Genomic DNA, 17,006 nt, shown 5'->3' with positions numbered 1-17,006 from the left:
GATATTTGGAAACTTTGTTATTATTCGGTTGCAAATTTTTTATGAAAACCAAATCATGCATGAGTTTTGAGTTATTGAAGGCGTAACACCTTGAACCTTGTATTTATATATTGATTTAATGCTAAATATCGTATGTGGGGTTTGAGGGTGTTACATATATACTCATATCGTGTTTGTTACACTTTTATTTTAATATTTGAATTTACTCCTATCTATATTTTATGTGTTATTTGTACTGAAAGTTGAGGGTGATTTTAGAAAGAGAAAAAGCTAGCCCAAAAGAGTCAAAATATGCTATTTCCTTTGTGAAAAAGAAAGGAACTCACGTGCACGTCTTTCCACTCTTTTTATTGCGTCAACACATGTAAGATATGAACGATATTTTATATAATTTTGATTTTGAATAAAATAATAAGTACTAATGTTTGTGACTCTCAAATTGTAACAAACTCAAATAAATCATGTTTATCTTTTTCAAATGACAACAGTAATCTAATAAATATAATATTTTATGAATGATCTTACAAATATAATATAAATCCTTATATTTTTTTTAATACGACCCACAATATAACATTAATATAGAAAAAATTGTTTAAGGGTATAATTGGAATTAAAAAAAATCAGCCCAAAATCTCTATCCCCTTAATATATAGTATAGATAATATTGTTTCTATTGTAGTGGAATATTTTATATTTTAACGGGATTTAATTTTTTAATTAAAATTTAAAATAATATTTATTAAAGGATAAAATAGTTTTAATGGCGGTGGTTGCTAGATCCTACTCATGGCTATTCGGTTCGCGGGACATACCGATATTTAACTTCTGCTGATGAACTGAAGGTTACTAGTGACTACAACGATGTCTGGCATAAGCTTGTTCCCGCAAAATTTTCAATCTTTGCTTGGCGTCTTCTTCAAGACAGAATCCCGACAAGAGCAAATTTGGTACGACGGCTTGTTCTTCAACCAAATGATAATATGTGTGTTGCTGGTTGTGGCAGCATCGAGACGACGGATCATCTGTTTCTTGAATTCAATGCTTTTAGGAATGTTTGGTATTTAATATGTCATTGGCTTGGAATCTCATTTGTTTATCCAGGGTGTATTAAAGAATTTTATATTCAATTTACTCGGTTGGCAGGCATGTCGAGAGCCTCAAACTATTATCTAAAGGTTATCTGGCTCGCTTTAGTTTGGACAATATGGAAGGATAGAAACAACTGTGTCTTCAAAAATGTGGTAATCGATCATCATATTATCACTGACAAGGTGAAGCAGACTTCCTTCTTATGGTTATCTTCGAATGTTATTCCTTTAGCTTTTGGTTTACACGACTGGTGGCGACATCCGCTTCTTTGTATGGGTGTCATGTAATTGTTTTTGTTTGTTTCGGTGGTGGCACTCTTTTCATAGGTGTCTGGTTTTTGTAACAGATTTTTGGGTAATTCACCATTTTTGAACACCTTGTGCGGGGTGACTTTATCCTCTATTGAGCAATATATTCCATTTTGATTTGTTAAAAAAAATAGTTTAAATGAAGGGTAAAATAGGATATGGAATATTAGAGATAGATATACTTGATCTAGTTTGTTACATTTTTTTACGAATAAAGGAATAAAAATGGACATATACACATATCGTGTTTGTTACAAAATATATTTTGCGCGGTAACAAAAAAAATCATGTTTGTTACACTTTTTTAATAAATTATTTGAGGTTCTTAATTACTGTTTGTGATGTTTTCGTAAACAATTTGTTACATTTTTTAATATTTAAATTTACTCTTATCTATTTTTGTTATATGTGATATTTGTATTGAATGTTGAAAGAAATTTCGGAAGGAGAAAAAGTCAGTTCAAAAGAACTGAGACTATTTTCTTTAAATATAGTATAGAATAGATTATTGTTTGGAAAAGTACGGTTATCTTTTATAGCATACCAAGGTCTCTTTCCCCTAAGAATCGGAGGGTTAACACAAAAAAATAAAAAATAAATTCCAAGACCACATAAATTATATCAATAAAAAATTCAAGGCAGAATTACTTTAAAGGTCTTTTATTTTATTTTTTTGTGACATTTAAGTCCTTTATCTTTTTTTTTGTTCCAATTAAATCATTTATCTCTTAAAATGTTGACAAGTTAATCCTTTATTTTTCCGTCAAAAAAAAGTTAATCATATTTTTTTATCAAAGGAATGTTGAAGTGGCTTGCCACGTACGATTATCAGTAATAATTTTATTTTTAAATATAGTTTTCATTATAAAAAAAAAAACAGGAGAAAGTAGTGTTCATCTTCTTCATATGTTCATCATCACATTCATCTCATATGTTCATCATCACATTCATCATCATCTTCAAACTCATATGTTAATCATCTTCAAAACCTCTCTCTTTCAATTGAACATGGAATGATGTTTTTTTTGGTTTTGATTTAAGACTCTAAGATTTAGAGTTTTGATCTGAACTTTATGGCTTTGATGAAAAGATGATGAAGATTGAAGATGTGTATGATGGTGAAGATGGTAAACATATGAAGAAGAATAAGATTTTTTTTTTTTTTTTTAAGGAAAAAGAAGAATAAGATGAACATCGCTTCTTTCTACGTTTTTTAATGAAAAAAATATTTATAAATTAAAATTACTACTAATTTTCATATGGGCACCTCGGCTTCTATTTTAATAAAAAAATGAAAAATAAAAAGTACTAATATGTACACGTTTTAAAAAATAAAGGATTTGAACAAAAAAAAAGGTCAAATGTGTTTTATAGGGACTAAACTTGAAAAATCGTGAATTTGTAGGGACTAAAAACATATTTAACCCAAAAAAAAATAAAGGACTAAATTGTAACAAAATAATATTAAAAACTTATGCAGTAATTTTGCCAAAATTCAACTAAAGCTACAATCAAGACATCTATAACAACTCAATAAGCAATAACTGATATGATCCTAGTAATAGTCAATAAATAAAATTAAAATCACCTAAGAACAAAGGATGACATCCATGTCATTGTCAAGGCTTGAAACTCAACTAATGACTTAAATACAAAATTAATTAGAAAAACAGACCCATAATACAAATTCAACAACAATACAGAGAAAATTTGACACTAATGGAAACTCAAATGTACAAAACAATAAAATGAAAGTACTCCTCAAATAAAGAGCAACTATATATGGATTTGTATAGCAATTCTCACAAGATTATTTGGTATCCAAACTACTAAAAGAATCATCTATCATATAATTATTGCAAATTTACAAGAGAACCAAGTCAAAGAATTTTGGAACTCAAGTTGAATGCAATTAAAGTATTTCTTTTGTAACTATATATATGTAATTCCATTTGATCATCTAAGCCCCTAAAAACTATACAACTCATCAATGAAACAATATTTGATACCAACATTCTTATTTTATGAATGAATGATACTAATCTCAGACATGATAAGAACTAAGAAGTCAGTAACAAATACTTGATCATTCTGACATTTACTTTGTGTGTTTTATTTCTCAGAAGCTCTCATCTTCTCAACAAGAATCCTTTCACTTCTTCCAATTTTTTTTGGCTTCTTCTATTTTCTCGCTCATTTTCTCGTTCACTTTCTTTCGCAAATCAAAAAACCTTTCCCTTTTTCCAATTTTTTTGGGCTTTGAATCATCCTGTTGAGCCGAACTGGTCGAACTGATTGACCTATCCATCACTGCACTATTCGAAGGCGAACTGCTAACAGAAACATCATCCGTCTTCTCTTCGCTAGCTTCGTGGTCACTTTCTAATGAAGGCATACTAAGATCCTTCAAATCACTAGTTTCTTGTTGTTGGCCACTTTCTAATAAAGGTTTTGACAGTTCGTCAAAGCTTTTACTATTCCTTATTGCTGCTGAAAAAGAGAAACTTGACGGAAATGCTTGAGAATCTGATTTCCTGGCTGGATCTTGTCTCGATTCGCTACTCTTCAGTTTTTCTTGTTTCGGTTCTGGACTATCACCTGAGGTCTTTGCACTAGCTTTCACTTCACCAGAAGTTTGGTTATTGCTATCAATTGGAGGATTTGAAGTTTCATTCCCAGATTCTTGGTTGATCCATATGAAAGGTGCAACATTCCGAGGAACCCAATCATCTTTTTCCGCTAGCATCCATCGAATGCCTACGCTTTCACTATTTGGGAGCACTAAAGTGTCCCGAATTGCTGCCTGCAGAAGAGAAATAAAAATTAAGTTTGCAAGTGGGAGATCCTCTGTTCATTTCTATAAACGAAGGCATGCAATCACATTTCCCCAAAGATTTTTTTCTTAAAGTCATTTCTGAAGGAAATTCCCCTTTGTGCATAACTATTGACTACTTAGGGCCTGTTTGAATTGGTTTATTTGAACTTATCTACTGATTGTTTTAGAGAACTTATAGAAACAACTTATGACATGTAAATATGCTGTTATCAGCTTATTTTCATAAGCTCTCTATGATAGTAGCTTATGAAAGCAACTTATAGCTTATAAAAAAATAGTCGGACTTTATTTTACTTTTTGTTGCAGAAATATCTTATACAAACACTTACATGATAAGTAGTTTATCTAAATAAACAAGGTCTTAGTCTTTTTCATAGATTAAACAAGGACATGCAAAGTTGAACAAGAAAAAGTAATACTTCACAAATATCCTTTCATAACTTAACGAAAAAGGGAACTATTTGTACCTTGAGCCGGTTGATCAGGAACAAAGCAATGCGCGTATTGGTTATCTTATGTTCTCCAACAGATGATTCCAAGTTGAAGTCTATATCAGGCATAAATGTGAAACCATACCACAGTTGATCGGCGGGTGGCGGCTTTATAAAAAAACGCAGTGTCCCTCTTAGGGATGCTACCCTTATTGCCAAAGTGATAGGAACCTTTTGATAATAAACAAAGTCATTAATTTGAGAATAACACAACATTAGCTATTTATAACTTCATGGTAAAACATCTGCTATTTATAACTTCATAATAAAGCATCTATCCACATGAAAGTGCTCAAAAACAAGATATGCATTGCACACCTTTAGTTGTTCATGATGTAACACAAAAAAAACCATTCAAATGTTTTCACCTACAAGTTCGTGTTTATTTATTTATTTTTTGGGGGGAAGGGGTGGTTTTTGACATGATAACTGAGACTATACAATCAAATGATTTAGAGTTCACGAAGGTACAAACCACTTTACATAGTTATTTAGCAGATTCTTAATAATGAAAGAACGGGGGAAAAAAGCAACCAATGGGAAAAAAGTAGGGAGTTATAAAGAGATGGTACCTGTGAAACATGCTTGGCAACAGAATTTAACATAGATTTCCATCTTGATCCAGGAGTCGAGGAAGGTGCATTGCTTCTTAACTTCTTTGACACATCTGCAAAGGGAAAATTGACATCATCCATCTGAATGCTTTAAACTAAAATATAATATGATGCTATAGGTGGTTCGAGAAGGAATTTTGGAAGGCCCCTGCTATCACCAAAAGTGCTAGAAAAATTTACAGTATAACAGTTTGAAACTGTTGCCTCTCGTTTAAAAACCAAGACATGTGAATTGTTTTATTCCACAAATATGGTTTCCATGCATGAGCACTAATACATTGTGAAAGATACACCATCCAGAAAGCTTGAGTTTTTAGATGAAGGCTCAAAAATTACGTTTATACGATGAACAGAACTAAAACTATGATTTTCCTCACCTACATTTTAACGGGAGAAAAATTGAGTACAAAGTTAACAACTACTAGAGAAAATACATAAATAGCAGAATATAATAGCACTTAAGTACTAACCATTGTTCCAGTCACCATCTTCTTTAGGCTCTTGTGAATCATTCATTCCTTCTGCAAGACCTAATTGCTTATCTAAATACTCGAAATCTTGAATAATATCTGATGGGACAGACCCAACATTGTTCGACACGGGATTTGAGCCCTCTTTCTCTAGCTCACCAACTTCTAGCCTTGTTTCAATCTCCAATATTGCACTTCCAGAATATTCGATGTCAACCTCCAAGGCACATACCTCGCTCATTTCCATCGGAAGAACCCTCATCCCAATGATACAGGGTGGAACATTCCCCATGTTGATATCTGTACAGACGACATCACCGACATATGCGGGAGTTCTCATGTTGGACAATGTCCTCTGTAAAAAATAGAGAAGACCATCACTTACCATAACAAAATAAAGTTTTCAACATATTTCTCCGTAAATAAAACAGCGTAGTCAAATAGGGTCTATAGCAGCTATATAATGCAACAGCATAGCAAAATTTGAACAAATCGCTATTGTTCCACTATACGACGCTGTTTAGTGCAAAGTTTTGTCATATAGTAGCTATATTACTACTGTAGCCTGTAGCATAGCCAATTTGAACAAATCGTTATTTTCCGTGATCCGCAATTGACAACGCTGAAATAAAAAATTATGAACATTCTCTCAACAATCTTAAAGGAATGGAGTTTGCTGGACCAAAATGGGGCAAGCCAGTAGTTAAATTGCTAATGTTTTGAAAAATAGTACCTTCCTTCCATTAATTCAAATGTAGAAGATTATATCATTACCTGAAAATTATATAACTTATATACACCTAATGTGTTAAGCTAAATAATAACTGTTCATAATTATGCAGCTTGAACCTGTTGCTAAAAGGATATAATATTCTACATCTAGGGTTCCAAAATGAATGCCTAAGTACTAATATCAATTTAACAAAGTAACAAACTAACATAGAGAAGACAAAGTTCTAAACATTGATTGTTAGACAGAAATTCTCATCTAATTTAAAGATGATTAAAAAGACTCAGAATCAACTGCATAAATTCATATAGGAAAATCTTAAACCTGAATTCTCTCTTGCACGGATTTCTTCACTTGCTCATTGCCTTTGATATCAAAAAAGAGTCGGGAAATCAACAAATTCCAACATAATGTTCCCTCATCAATACCAAACTTTTCATCGGTGTCAGAACAGACAGAAAAATGACTTTGGCTTCCTGAACGAGACAGGGATGATGATGATAGTGATGGAGCATCGTCTGATATGGAACTTCTCGGAAGACTAGTTGCTGCACCATTTTTCATATAGCTAGTGGCTAAAACTGCATCTTGGCAAGCCCGAAGTTTCTCAGTTTTCTTTTTGTCTTCGCGGCCTGAGAATGAAGTCCATTTGTTATCCAAGCCAACTCGGGAAGATCTTCTCGTAATTTTTTTCAAAAACTGACGGACCTTTGAGGAAGATCCATCCGTCTTAGTAGCCCTTTCTATTGCCTCAACACTTAATCCTACTGTTGGTTTCATAAAAGAATGATATTCAGTATTTAATGATGTCAGATAACTATGAAACTCTTCTTGCAACTGCGAATACCATTGGAGTTTTTCTCTTTCATCACATGAGGCCAAACGGAGGGCCTTACACCATGCCTCTTTCTCAGACGAAGTCTCAAGATATACATAAAGAGTTTTGCTTCCATGGTATATCACAGAGGTCCTGTTTTCCACTTTGATCGGGTACTTTTTTGCCCTATAAAATTCATTGCAAATCAAATAAGAATGTGTAGTACATAATTTCCTCGGTTAATGATTATGAGAATAATAAAATATATCTATCCATAATCATATGAAGTATGACACTTATAAGCCAAGCTATAACATGTTATCTCTTTCTTTAGGATGCAAGCACGTCATAAAGGAAATGAGATCTATCATTTCTAAATCAAAATCAGAGAAAGTTCAAAAGAAACCCGTTTACAACACTTCTTTAAGATGTGAATCATATGTTGAATCAAAACGATGTGATTGTTCCACCCAGGAATTGAACTCAGTTTCTCCTGAACAATTCGTCTTTCGGTGAAGCTCATTAACCACTTGAGCCCAATTACTTGGTTAATTTGACATAAACTTGAGAATTGTCGAGAATTATCAAGATAAACTAGACATTAGCGACATATATTGAACTCAACCAAATAACTAAAACTAATATTCTAGCAATTCGCCAAAGAAATCAACCTTAAAATATCACAAATTAAAATCAACAAATCAACTTGAAAAATATAACGAAGTCTAGAAATCACAAATTTAAGTCACATAATGCAAATGAAAACAAAAACCACAAACACCATTACCATTTTTTTGTAGGAGCGCTTGTGGCAGAAACAGCTTCAACGATGCATCCTTTGAGCTGAATGGTTGTATGCGATCCATCAGGCTCAGTGAGAACAAGTGACTGACCTTTGATATTACCATACTTCCTAACAGGAGAAACCTCAAAAACCTCTTTTTTCCTTTTCACCTCTTTTGATGATCTTTCCACAAAGTACTTTGAAACCTTCTCTGGTTCTAAAACCCAAACTACACCCTGAAGAAACCCAACCCCAAACCCAAACCCAATATCAATGACATGAACAATCTGAAACACACAAAAATAAACAAATAATAAAATAGCAACAAAAAAAACTTAAGAAATTAATATCTACTTATGTTATCTTAGTGGATTTTACTACAGTTACATGAACAATCTGAAACACACAAAAATAAACAAATAATACAACAACAACCAACCCTTATCCCACTAAGTGGAGTCGGCTACATGGATCAAATTACGTCATAATGTTCTATCATAAACCATATTTCGATCCAACTCATTGCTCCCTAAATATTTCTTAATAGTTTCTCTTATAGTTATTCTAGGACTTCCTCTACCTCTAGTGATCCGACTATACTTCATCTGATCTACTCTCCTTACTACAATCTTTTCTACCATCTAAGCCTATTTTCTACCCTATTTTCTACTATACATAGAAATAAACAAATAATAAAATAGTAAAAAAAAAATAATTACAAAATTTAATATATACTTATGTCATTAAGTGGATTCTATTACACAATTATATTGAACAATCTGAAACAAACAAAATAAAAAAAATAATAAAACATCTTTCAAAAAAATAATAATAATAATAATAAAACAGTAAAAACAAAATAAAATACTAATATATACTTATGTTATCTTAGTGGATTCTACTACACAATGACATGAAACATCTGAAATACACAGAAATAACCAAATTATAAAATAGTAAAAAAAAATTAATAAATTAACATCTACTTATATTATCATAGTAGATTCTACATTTCTACTACACAATGACATGAACAATCTGAAACACACAAAAATAAACAAATAATAAAACAGTAAAAATAATTAAAAATTAATAAATACTAATGGTATCTTATAGATTCTACTACACAATGAGGGTTTCATTCACAAAAAAATACAAAAATTCAGAAAAAAAAAAAAAAGGATTTTTGTGGAAGAATCAAAGTTACCTCTTTTTTGAAAGATTGATGAGAATCAATTTGAGAACTGCAACTACTACTACGATCAAGTTGGTTTGCAATTGATGAAAATTTTGCTTTATCACTGTTAATTTTCCTACGAAGTCGTTTAAGGATCCACAAGAAACCAAGAAATTCCGCAGCAACAACAACAATAACACCAAGAAAAAAACCAAATAGGATCAACAAAGAAACCATAACCATTTCTTCAATTTTTGGAATTTTGGGAATGTTGAAACGACCCAGATGAGAAATCGATAAAAGAGTTGATTTTGATGATACCCTTTTGAAGAAACAAGTTGAAGATGATGAATTGTGAAGGAATTGGAATTAGATGCTAAAGAATAGTGCAAAATCACTTTTTTTGGCTTAGAAAAATAATCGATTTTTTTGGGTTTTTCGTACCCAAAGAAAAAATCACATTTTTAGGGTTTTTTTTTGTTTTGAATTGAATTGAATTGAATATTTGGGTATTTTGTGAATGAATGGAAGTTTGAGAAATGTGTGCATGAAATGAAATGTTGTGATTGTAAGAATGAGTGGGAGAGGAAGATTTAGCGGTTTGATAATGAATGGAACTTTATTGAAATATGAATTTTGTGGGTACCACTAAAAAATTCTTATTCTTATGAATATTAATCAACACAAGAAAATGTGTTGAAGAGAAATCGAGAAAATGTCATGTTCACATTTGTCAAACTACTCAACTGTTCATATATAGGTCTTTGTGCGTTTAACTCAGTTGATATAAACAAATGTATACTATATGTAAGATCTGGGGTTCGAACTCCAACCACCATAAAAAAAACGGTTCATGCGTACGAAAAAAATGGTAGAGAAAATGTAAATTTAATTGCATTGGACGATGTAATTCAATTAATAAACTCCTTTAAATAAAAATTGTTTGAAATAATCTGAGTTGAATTCTTTTGAAAATAATTATTCATCAGACTTTATTTAGTTCTTTGAAATTAGGGAAAGCAATTATAGGTCAACATAGGTTAATAAATACTCCCTCTGTTTCAAAATACATGTCCAAGTCAACCACTTCACATATGCCAATGCACAATTTTGACTGTTAATATCTTTAATTATCTAAAGTAAAAAATTATAAAATTTTAATATTTTGAAAATATTTGTCGAGACAAATCAAACAACATCTTACATGCTAATATTTGTATTTATACATTAGTTAAAAAGTATAGTCAAAGTAAGTCATGTGAATAGTGCACATTGCAAAAATTGGACATGTATTTTGAAACAGAGGGAGTATTAACTCTTTTTCCCTAAAAAACAAAATTTAAATCTTTTTTTAGGGAACAAACGTTAAATCTAGATTGAAGAAAAGAAAGAAAAAACAAGTTTGCAAGCGACAAATCTACGATAATATGGTTTCAGAATCCACTAGAGTTTAAAAAAACTTTCTGAAATATTATTGAATGAATAAAAATTATATCTTAGGATACAACTGAAGTGTTTAAATACTATGAAAACCATAATGCGCCGAAAATCCAAAATAAAAAATAAAATAAAAATTATTATAATTTAGTTGAAATAATAGTACTAAGAAACCCTCCTCCATGAACACTAAAAATGAAAAGAATTTGTTTTAGAGGCGGTGCAAAGAATTTTATAAACTGCAATTAATGATAATTATTAAATCATTAATTGCACTTACTTTTATTAATTTTTTTTGATAGATACTCCCTCCGGTCCTATTTATAAGAAAAAGTTGATTTTTTAGATTCATTGAGTAATTAATGTATTTAGTATAGAATATAGACCAAATACATTATTTATGCAATGAATCAAAAAAGTCAAATGTTTCTTATAAATAGGACCGGAGGGAGGGTGGTGTTAACTTATGTATTTAGTAAGGGTGTTTGCAGTGCGGTTTGGTTCGGTTTTAAGGCTAAAGTCATCCGAACTACAAGGTAAACAAGTGTGCTGTTTTGTTTGGTTTGATTCAATTGACTTTTAAAATAAAACCCTAACCAAACCAAACCAATGCGGTTTGGATTGGATCGGTTGGTGCGGTTTTTTAGACGATTAATTTTTTTGTCTCCAACATTAAAATCAAATTAAAAAGCTAAAACACAACATATTTTCGGCAATGTTTTAAATTTCATTCAACATTACAATTTTATTTTCAGCCAACAATGTTTCCAACAACGTAGACCAAATTTAAACGCGGACAAAAAGTAATCATATTTTCTAAGAAATACAAAAACTAAAATTTTTATCATTTTTTAAGAGTTTAAGTAGTACATAAATACATTTTTGAAAGAAAAAGCAAAGAAGAAACTTAACAAGAGAAAAAATATATCATTTTATTAAAGTTTCCATTGAGTTTCTTTGAGTATTGGTCCAAGTGATATATATTTAATTAGTGTTTTTATTATATTGCGGTTTGGTTTGGTTTGATTCGGTTGGTAAAATCAAAACTGCAAACCAAACCAAACCAAACCATGCAGTTGAGTAAAAAATTGATCCAAATACATCCGAACGAAATGCGGTTTTTGTGGTTTCGGTTTGGATTGGTTCGATTTGCCGTTTTTCTATTGGTTTGGTTTGGTTTTGAACACTCATAGTCTTTAGGGCGCATGTTAAGAAATCCAAAAGAAGAAATATTATTTAAATTTTTGTGCATTTAATTTTGACATGGAGTAGTGAAGTTCAGACTCTGGTTACAACGTTCTGCCTAATAATTTTAACATGTTTACCAATTGAACTAAGACTTGTTGACACTTGACTTGTATTCAAAATAAATATTTATTATAAAATCATTTATATATAAATGGTTATGACTTGTTGATAATATATATTTTTTATTTGTTTAATAGCATAGTGGCTAGAAATTTACATTTTTAAGGTGAATGTTCGGGGTTCGAACCCCAACCGTGTATATATTATGTAATATCCCTGCAAGCTCTGAGCTTAGCTCACGGAAACGTAGATAATGTATTGGAAGCAAAGGGTCAAAACTAATTGGTATCGTGATGGGGATTTAAACACAAAGTTCTTCCATGTTGCAACAACTTCTAGAAATAAGGTAAACAAGATTTTAGCTCTCGAAAATGATGATGGCATGCACATTTATGATGAGGCAGGTATGCGCTCAATTGCAAAAAGTTATTTTGAGGAACTATTTGAAGAAAAATAGAGCTCTCGAAACCCGGTCGTTAATTTGTTAAGTCAGGTCAATAATACAGGGGATAATGAGTATCTCACGACACCTTTCAACAGTGATGAATTTAAAGAAGCTATGTTCTCTATGCATCCTGACAAATGCCCGGGTTCAGATTGTTTTAATCCAGGGTTTAATCAGCATTTTTGGAACACATGTAGTGAGGATATTTTCCATGAATGTTGTCAATGGCTTAATGAAGGTCGGTTTTTGCCATCTCTAAACTCCACCAACATAGCCTTGATTCCAAAAGGTTCAGAGAAGAAATCTATGAAAGACTGAAGGCCATAACACTCAATAATGTGCTCTATAAGCTATTGTCTAAAGTTCTAACCAATCGGCTAAAATTGATTATGCATAAGTGTATTGCAGATACACAATCTGCTTTTGTACCAGGTAGATCTATTTTGGATAATGGGCTAGTGGCAATAGAAGTGGTGCATTACATGAAGACTAAGTCATGAGGAAAGGATAAAAGTGTGCACTAAAGTTGAACATAGGTAAAGCTTACGACAGGATAGATTGGTCCTGCCTTAAAGATGTGATGCATAAAATGGGATTTTCTAACAAGTGGATCAGCTGGATTATGATGTGTGTTGAAACATTTGATTATTTGGACATTATGAACAATGGCATGGTAGGTCCTATCATCCCAGGGATAGGATTATGGCAGGGTGATCCTCTGTCGCCATATTTATTTATTCTTTGTGTTGTAGGTTTGTCAACTTTGATCAGAAGTGTTGAAGCTCAAGGAGAACTCCAAGGGATTCGAATATGCAATAACGCTCCCGTAGTCTCTCATTTAATCTTCGCCGATGATTTTTTTTTTCCTCCAAGAAGACGAAAACCAGGCAAATGTGATGAAGCAAATTTTAGTGAAATACGAGGAAGCTCCAAGGCAAGCGATTAGTCTTCCCAAATCAGAAATATTTTGCAGTAAGAATGTTGAGCAGCCAGTCCAACAGGTTATCACAAGTATTCTAGGGGTGCGTGCAGTCCTAGGCATTGGAAAATATCTTGGATTACTGTCTATGGTGGGACTTAGCAAAAAAGCAACTTTTAGTTTAATTAAGGATAGAGTGTGGCAAAGAATAAGTAGTTGGAGCAACAAGTGTTTATCTAAAGCAGGGAGGGAAGTCATGATCAAATTTGTACTTCAAGCTATTCCTTCATATGATATGAGTATCTTCAAGTTGCCAAATACATTGTTGGACGAGATTGAAAAGATGATGAATGCATTCTGGAGGGGACATGGGGGTGCTAGAAACAAAGGTTTGCATTGATTATCCTGGGATAAATTATCAGTGCATAAAAATCATGGAGGTATGGGCTTCAAAGATCTGGCAGCCTTTAATATTGCAATGCTTGGAAAACAGGGTTTGAAGTTACAAACTGAGTCTAATAGTTTACCGTCTAGAATCTTCAAATCCAGGTATTACCCGAATAGCAGTTATTTGAACTCGAAATTGGGCCATAACCCAAGCTTTGTGTGGCGTAGCATTCATAGCGCTAAGGTGGTTGTTAGGCAAAGTGCTCGTTGGAAAATTGGTTATGGGTTCAGTATACCTATTATTGAAAAGCCTTGGATAGGGACAGTCAGGGCCAGCCCTAGGCATAGGTCGGGGGTGCGACGACCTAGGGCCCATGCTGTTAGGAGCCCTAATTTTTTTATAGGGGTGTATATAGAAATATTTGGTTTATTGGGGGCTTATATAGAAAATTTTACTTAAAGGCCTTAAATATTTACATGACGGGGGGTTTGGTTCAAGTCTGTTAATGTTTTAGGTCCTTTTGGCAAGATTTTCTATATATACTCTAGTATAAGACAAAAAAATTCAATATAAACCCTCCCTATAAAATTTTTGGATTTTCTAAATAATGTGCCAAAAAATTTATTATGGGAGAAATCGGCGATATTTTTTTTAGGCCCTTTGTTCCTAATAATGTGCCTTACTAATATTAAAAATATTGGTGATATTTATTATCCAAGAAATTGGGATAATTTTCATAACAAAACAAATTATATTTTTGTTGAAAATGAGCCTACAAAATTAATCTTAATCTTGTCTTTCTAAGGTTCCAAAAAACAAATTATATCAATATTGTAATGCCAACTTTCTTGAATTGATTGAAAAGATTGCAAAATTGAATATGATATTACAAGTGTTGGTGTAAGCCCTAGAGGCCAATAATTTATGTTAAACATTATCTTATGTATCATGACTTCTTTTATTATTGAATAATATATGACACTCTTTATTATATTTGTGTAATGTTAATAAAGTCCTTAGAATAGATAGTTCGTGTAATAATATATTAAGTGTGACTTAATCATGAGATTGCATTATCACAAAGAACGCTATTCTTAAATGTATCCGTAGTCAAAGCATTAATATGAATAAAGGATAATATTAAAGCGTCGAGACTATTATGTATGTAGACTGATGATCGCATCTCATGGGTCATAGATATGAGATATTAAGTCTATACATAGGTATAAATATTAGGAGTAATATTTATACTGGATTGACCCATCGTGAGAATACTACATAGTAAGTTATGCAATTGTCATAAGATATTCTCACAATGATAATAGTGTATATCGCTCTTAGATCTGAAACCACTATGATCCCTAGATGTGGACTCAAGTGCTTTGTTGCCATTCTAACGTTGTCTGTAAAAGGATAACCATAACGTTGGTTGATGGGTACTTGATGAAGCATGCTGAGGGACATGAGTGTCCTAGATGGGATTTGTCCCTCCTCATAAACATGAGATATATCTTTAGGCCTCTTGATGAAATATGACTGTGAAACTGCATGGTCATGCCGAACTAAGTCAATATAAGATATTGGACTTATTCGTTATTTAGTATATTTTGGAATCAAGAAATATAAACATTGATCTATACAAGGGTTACAATATCTATGCCTTGGGATCAATAAAGATATCGAGACAAAGGAGTAACTGTACACATGAGTATTATCATGGAAAGGTTTCGTCAGATCACTTGGCATTCTTGTCACTTGGGTAGCAATGATGTGTTGCTAGATACCACTCATTGTTTATAATATTAAATATTATATTTAATATTATTGCCAACGTGACTAGAACCTATAGGGTCACACACAAAGAACAGTCAAAAGAGAAATATATAAGTATGACTTATATAAGGGGTGCGTTTAGTAAATAACGCAAATTAGTTAGTAAAATTACTAAACTCGTTGTTGGGCTTACTGAAGCCCAATAGTGACTTCTGACTTGCAGAGTACACTAGAAGTTCTATAAATAGAACTCTAGTGCTGAAGTTTTTGGTTACATCTTTTGGAGCAACCCTTTTCTCTGCACTTCTGATTCCTTGGCTAGCACCGAGTTTTGGAGGAGCACTGTTCGTGTGGACTTGCTAGAGGCTTTGCTGCTTGCTGCTTGCTTGGCTGTGATTGAGATTCCAGTTTCCAGTTTTCAGCTTTCAAATTTCACACTTCGAGGTAACAATTGAATCACTGATTCACGTTTGAATTTCGTAATTATCCAAGGAAAGAAAATTGAAAATTTTCTGCTGCTTCTACTCCTTTCTTCTATTCGATTTTCCTTCAGTGGTATCAGAGCCAATTATGAAACCTTGAATCAGATTGCTTTGTTACTGCTTTATGTTTTAATGTGATTAAACATATTGAATGAAATTAAATAATAAAGAGAATTAAAATTGACATCGTATTATATTATGTTTTCTGTGCATGGCTTTTCGATTTGATTCGATGTTTCAGAAACCGTTTCTGGTGAAACATCGACGTTTCGATTATACATATCGACAGGAACATAATTAATAGATCATAAAAGGCAGTTGATAATAATATCAATCACGTGTATGTGCATGGCTTTTTGATTTGCTTTGATGTTTCAGAAACCATTTCTGGTGAAACATCAAACTTTTCGATTATACATATCGACTGAAGCATGATTGGTAAATTCTGTATAACAACAGTATATGTGATATACTGGATTTGATTGTAGTTTAAATAATTTAGATGATATTTGTTCATGTTAATTGATCTGATGTATGGAGCTTCGCAACCGATTCTGTGTAATCTGGTGAAGCATCCTAGACTCGATCATGATATGTGAATAATCAATCAGAGTACTTGTTTAATAAGATCAGATTGTTATGACAGAATTAGGGTTTGCCGAAACGGTTAGGGTAATCAGAAACGTATCAAGTGTTGATGCAAAATACAATGCTAATTCAAAATGAATCGTTCATATTGGATTACCTTCTGGGGCGCTGCCTCGGAAGCCCCGCAAGGGTGATCATATGTCGAATTTTAATTTAATTTATTTAATTATAAGGTATAATTAATAATAATAAAAGTGTGTTTGTTATTATTATCATGTGAATGATTATGGCCTTAGTCCTTTTATTTTATTTCTTTTGGATATTGAAATACGGCTTGCGTGTCGTGC

General features: G+C 32.2%; 1 pseudogene across 1 annotated transcript; it reads right to left on the bottom strand.

Moving 5' to 3' along the window:
* Positions 1-3,347: 3,347 nt before the first annotated feature.
* On the bottom strand, positions 3,348-9,895 carry LOC146917097 (uncharacterized; annotated as a pseudogene). Its single transcript, XR_015015465.1, has 7 exons — positions 9,350-9,895; positions 8,146-8,429; positions 6,866-7,544; positions 5,812-6,166; positions 5,300-5,394; positions 4,704-4,898; positions 3,348-4,203 (listed from the first exon to the last, which is right to left on the bottom strand). The product of XR_015015465.1 is annotated as an uncharacterized LOC146917097 (transcript).
* Positions 9,896-17,006: the final 7,111 nt, after the last annotated feature.

The sequence above is a fragment of the Medicago sativa genome, chromosome 6, assembly GCF_051527215.1.
Source record: "Medicago sativa cultivar Bolivia chromosome 6, Bolivia_mono, whole genome shotgun sequence".
Lineage (NCBI taxonomy): Eukaryota > Viridiplantae > Streptophyta > Magnoliopsida > Fabales > Fabaceae > Medicago > Medicago sativa.
The sequence above is the reverse complement of the archived record's forward strand: the minus strand, read 5'-3'. Positions and strand labels throughout refer to the sequence as shown.